At 45.0% G+C, this 5,985-nt stretch overlaps 1 pseudogene across 1 annotated transcript; it reads left to right on the top strand.

Moving 5' to 3' along the window:
• Window positions 1–695: 695 nt before the first annotated feature.
• Window positions 696–1,240, top strand: LOC113886992 (annotated as a pseudogene). The gene has a single exon (XR_003509620.1). The product of XR_003509620.1 is annotated as a 40S ribosomal protein S23 pseudogene (transcript).
• Window positions 1,241–5,985: the final 4,745 nt, after the last annotated feature.

The following is a 5,985-nucleotide window of genomic DNA, read 5'->3' as shown; positions in this document are numbered from 1 at the left end:
TTTTCTTCCGAGGAGAAAGCGTCTTTTAATTTCATGGCTGCAGTCAACATCTGCAGTGATTTTCAAGTCCAAAAAATAAAGTCTCTCACTGTTTCCATTGTCTCCCCATCTATTTGCCATGAAGTGATGGGACCGGATGCCATGATTGTAGTTTTCTGAATGTTGAGTTTTAAGCCAACATTTTCACTCTCTTCTTTTAGTTTATCAAGAGGCTCTTTAGTTCTTCTTCACTTTCTGCCATAAGGGTGGTGTATTTTTCACTCTCCTCTTTCAAGTTCATCAAGGGGCTCTTTAGTTCTTCTTCACTTTCTGTCACAAGGGTGGTGTCATCTTCATATCTGAGGTTATTGATATTTCTCCCAGCAATCTTGATTCCAGCTTGTGGTTCATGCGACCCAGCATTTCGCATGATGTACTCTGCATATAAGTTACGTAAGCAGGGTGACAATATATAGCCTTGAGGTACTTAAGAACCCCATGAACAGTATGGACAGTCTGTATGTGACTTATTTCTCTTTCTCTCTTTGCAGATTGCCGTTTTAAACTGATATCGAAACATCCTATGGACATCAGGCGATGACCAGGATAACTGGGCTCAAATCGGTGTTCACCAGGTTCAGAAGTAGGCTCTTCCCTTGGCAACAGCTTCCTCCACACCTCCTGTCCCACATCACAAAATGAGACAAAATAATGAAGTATTTTCAGAGGAAATGCATTTCCCGTATAGAAATCATCACAGGTGTTCGTTCTCAAGAGTGTGTGAGCTCTTTCGCTCAGGCCCGTGGCGCCAGCAGGATGGGAAGCTCCGTAGCCACCGACGAGACCAGAAGTGGCATGATAAGCAGTACAAGAAAGCCCATCTGGGCACAGCCCTGAAGGCCAACCCTTTTGGCGGCGCTTCTCACGCTAAGGGAGTTGTGCTGGAAAAAGTAGGAGTTGAAGCCAAACAGCCAAATTCTGCCATCAGGAAGTGTGTCAGGGTTCAGCTAATCAAGAATGGCAAAAAGATCACTGCTTTTGTACCCAATGATGGTTGCTTGAATTTTATTGAGGAAAATGATGAAGTTCTGGTTGCTGGATTTGGTCGCAAAGGTCATGCTGTTGGTGATATTCCTGGAGTCCGCTTTAAGGTTGTCAAAGTAGCCAATGTCTCTCTTTTGGCTTTATACAAAGGCAAGAAGGAAAGACCAAGATCATAAATTTTGATGATGAAAGCACGATAGTAATAAATTTTCCTATATCAAAAAAAAAAAAAAAAAGAGTGTGTGAGTTAGACCTTGATGTGACATAGGAATAAGTACATACTTTTAATAAGCTCCTTGAGTCCTGCCTTGGTGTGCAATGCTTTTGAAAACTTTTATCTCCTGAATCGACCAGTACCAGTGTATAGTAATTTAAAAACGAAAGCATCTTTGGTTGTCTGATTTCCTGGGCTATAGCTGATCCTGGGCAGTAGACCTCTGCTGAGGTCAGAAATTTGGATATATGATTAGTTAGGGGTTTCCATTTGTATTTTGATTGTTGTTGATTAGTCCCTAAGTCATGGCGCATTCTTTTGTGATCCCATGGACTGTACCCACCAGGCTTCTCTGTCCATGGGATTCCCCAGGCCAGAATACTGGAGTGGGTTTCCATTTGCTTTGTTAGGGGATCTTCATGACCCAGGGATCAAACCCCAGTCTCCTGCATTAGCAGGTGGATTCTTTACCGCTGAGCCACCAGGGAAGCCCTTGTATTTCCAATACCATTGCCTTATATTTGACACACCTCTATTGGGTGTATTACATACGTCTATGCGCCTGTGTGTTAGGGTTGCTTTGCTTGTTTGTTTTGTCAGAAACAGAAAAGTGAAGTGGCATTGCTTGCTTAAGTCTCTCAGGGAATCGGCAATAGTAAAAATGTGTTAAAAAAAAAAAGTATTTCAATATCTTAAGGAGATGAAATTCCACAACTCGCTATGAAGGGGTTTAGTCTCCTACCTAGAACGTACTGACATTCAATGAACACTTTCATGAGTGGTCACTTTAGGAAAGAAGTGGTTCTACTCTTTTTAAGTGATTATTGGCTACATTTAAAATTATGCTTGAGATTGTGTGAAATAGGTAAGTAAAACTACAGATCCCAGTGATCCATTTTCTTTACCCTGCATGTGGGTGCCATACAAACTCAGTGTAAACCATAAGTTTCGATAGAGCCAACATGCCCTGCACGGACATTTTGTTTATAAAGTGGACAGACTGTATGTGCTAACAGGAAATCTATACTTTGTTCAGCAGATTATTTATCTAATAAAGGAGGACCTAGAGTCAAGGGAATGTGTAACGTGGTGATTGTGAGCTAAAATAGGTGACAACATTGAGAGAGTGGTATTATGAACAGTGCAGAAACCTTCACATTTCAACCCACACAGATGAAAAATGGTCAGAACCACTACCAAGCAGTGTGACCTTGAGTAAGATGCTCACCCTCTCTGATCCTCGGTTCCCATGTCTGCAAATGGGGACAATAATATTCTATGTTATCCCGCCCCCAGGCGAAGCCCATTCCTGACCCTCTGATCCCAGCCTCCGCTGGCTCCTGAGGCCAAGGCTCTCATCACACTTGTGTCACCATTGTCTTCATTCTGGCTCCCTGCCCACCCCATGGTGAGCTCCTTGAGGACCCTCTTGCTGCCTGAAACGTTCTTGTGCCCACAAAGTCTGGAAAGCACCAGTCTGGGAGTCTGGTGCCCCACAGGTGCTCAGAACACGTTCACCATCTGATAAGTGATGATAAGGTGAGGTACACAGAGCAGTGCAGCTGCTGATACGTTGTCAATTTGTTTGCTGCAAACACAATACACGAAAAAAGTGGCTAGAGCAAACCTCTTGACTCAATTTTCATAGGCCCAGGGCTGTGTCTGTCTTTTATTCCCACCTTGTCCAGAACCTTATTGTACCAGAGTAAAACTCGCCTTTCCCCTTCCTAGTGCATCACCATCAAGCAGCTGTTTCTCAACTGAATTGCCAGTGAGTGAACCCTGAAAATTCTAGGCTCACATTTCTGTTCCTTTGAGCGGGTGATGGGCATCCTGTCTTCTATCCCCACTCGAACAGGAGTGTCTAGTGTCCGTCCCTTCCCACTTGGCTTCCCATTTGTTCTATAAATTGGACAATCCGTTACCTCCTGAGACTGAGTTCTGTCCTAGGCTATGGCTGCTTTCGGCACTGTGCTGAGGGCATTGATGACCAGGTGGGCGCTGGGGGGATACTTGTTGGATGAATTCAGCTCGGACAGCCATGCTACTTTATTTCATGGGTGAGAAGTGTAACTTCCACTCATTCTGCCGTTAGCAGGATGGACGCTTTGAAACTGCTGATCAGTGTCCTGGGCAAGTCCACAGGAGCCCTGTCACCCTGCTCTCCTCTCTTCCTCTTGCTTCCATAGCTTCTTCTACTCCGTACCTTTCCCGTGCCCTCCTCTGTGCTCCCACTGCTCTCCGTGTACATGGACACTGTGCTTGAGCCCATCCATTCCCCTGATTTCATGTTGTGTGATTGTCAGTTACCTTTCTGATTAGGTTCTTTGAGCAGTTTTCTCTTTACTCACAGTCCAAGGTGGATGCCGCCATACAGTAAGCATCATGGGTCTCCTTTTATTCTTTTTCTTTCATTTTCTCCTTTTTTTCTTCCTTTTTTCCCTTTTATGAGGAAACAATACAGTGTGTGGGTATGGACACTAGCTCTGATTCTAGACAACTTCCTTGCACCCAGTTCTCCCACTTCTTATCATCACATCTTAAGAAATTAAATTGGCTCACTGTGCCATTGAAGCCTCACCTGAAAATGGGTGAATTATTCTGAATAATGACATGAACTGAGCAGGTTGTATTTGTGAGTATGGAATGAGGTTAGTAGAGATGTGCTGGCATATTCCCTGGTGTAATGACTACTGAGCTTCAAGGTCACATTAAACATCTGTGTCCAGGCCTAGAGGCTCCTTCCTTCTCAGCCACAGTCCTCGAGCTTTTCCCTCACAGCTAGATGCACCCTCACCAGGAGGCTGGCTTTTCTGTTACACCTGTCCCACCTGGAAACCACTCACAGACTTCATCTTTTGTTGCGTTCATCATTCTGTTCCTGGTAATGTTGTCCTCAGATGGATTGAGGCTCCTCCTAGTGCAAGGGGAAACCCAGGACTGAAAATAAGGGTGTGACGTTTCCATGCTCCCCCATGGCATGGGAACTCTCTGGGACCTGTGCCCAAACTCCTCTCCCCATATCGTCTCCCCCCATACCAGTGTTCACAGTTTACACTCAAGCTGGGTTCCAGTGCAGGCCCTACCAGCCCAGGCAATCTCCTTCAGCCTCAAATTCCTTATATTTAAAATGGATATAGGTCCACTTGTTGGTGAGGTTTCTTGGGAGACCTGCTGGGGATCACAGATGTAAAACATCTAGCACCCATGACCTGGCAGGTGGAAGGCACTAAATAAATGGCTGTGTCCTATATCTGTCAGCTTCTTTAATGCACAGCATCTGGTGTGGAACAATACTGTGTCTCAGCCAATGTTTTTAGATTGGACAGAGAAAGATGTGACATACTGGGGGTATATTAGGCTTCTCCAGAGTAACACAGCCAATAGAGAGAGACTTATTTTAGGGAAATGGATCATGGGCTTGTGGGTGCTGACAGTTCTGATGTCCTTTGGGCAGGTCGGCTGGCTGGAAATCCAGGTTGCACTCTAGAGACCCAAATCTGCAGAGCAGGCCAGCAATGTCGAGTCTCATGCAGGGTTTCTCAGGCTGTAGTCTTGAGGCTAAATTGTTTCATCCTCAGGAAGCCTCAGTCCCTGCTCTTAAGCTTTTTCAACTGATTGGATGAAGAAACTGCACTCCCCCCCTCCCCCGCTTCCCCATTATGCCAGGTAATATAATTCCCTTAAAGTCTACCTGGAGAAAAGTTATGACCAACCTAGACCGCATATTAAAAAGCAGAGACATTATTTTGCCAACAAAGGCCTGTCAAATCAAAGCTATGGTTTTTCCAGTAGTCATGTATGGATGTGAGAGTTGCACTATAAAAAAAGCTTAGTGCCAAAGAATTGATGCTTTTGAACTGTGGTGTTGGAGAAGACTCTTGAGAGTCCCTTGGACAGCAATGAGCTCCAACCAGTCCATCCTAAAGGAAATCAGTCCTGAATATTCACTAGATGGACTGATACTGAAGCTGAAACTCCAATATTTTGAACACCTGATGTGAGGAACTGACTCATTGGAAAAGACCCTGATGCTGGGAAAGATTGAAGGTGGGAGGAGAAGGGGACAACAGAGGATGAGATGTTTGGATGGTATCACCAACTCAATGGACATGAGTTTGAGTAAGCTCCGGGAGGTGGTGATGCACAGGGAGGCCTGGCATGCTGCAGTCCATGGGGTCACAAAGAGTTGGACATGACTGAGCAACTGAACTGAACTGAACTGAACTGAAAGTCTATTGATCAAGTATCCAAGTACCTTACTCGCCCGCCATCTAGTGGCTAACATCTGAAAAATGGGGCACCAGAGCCAAGCCAGGATGACTTTTACTTCATTCATCACAGTGGGGAAGCAGTACACTGAGACATCACGTCCCAAACAGAATCTCTGGCCAATGGGCTGTCTCTCTAGCTTTACTCATCTCAGGTAAAATCTGTTCCCTGGCCTCAGAAGCCATATAAGATAACGAAGGAATGTTGAGGCAGTGGTGATTTAAGGAGAGATTTGGTATGATATCTTTTTTCATTTGGGCCCAATGACTGCAGGGAATGAAATGGGGTGGGGTGGTGAAGGAAATGAGATGATGAATTCATTGCCCCAGCCACCTCCCTGCCCCCAAGTAGCCGACTTCAATAGGTCTAACTGGTATTAATGCCTTTGTGTATAGGCTCACTATTAACACCACGTGTGTGGTTTGAGAAACTTGGTGGGCAAAGCAGACAGCATGGCCAAATATTCATTTCTCAGA

This window comes from Bos indicus x Bos taurus, chromosome X (genome assembly GCF_003369695.1).
Source record: "Bos indicus x Bos taurus breed Angus x Brahman F1 hybrid chromosome X, Bos_hybrid_MaternalHap_v2.0, whole genome shotgun sequence".
In the NCBI taxonomy this organism is placed as follows: domain Eukaryota; kingdom Metazoa; phylum Chordata; class Mammalia; order Artiodactyla; family Bovidae; genus Bos; species Bos indicus x Bos taurus.
Note: the sequence above shows the minus strand (reverse complement) of the source record. Positions and strands in the feature narration are given on the sequence as shown.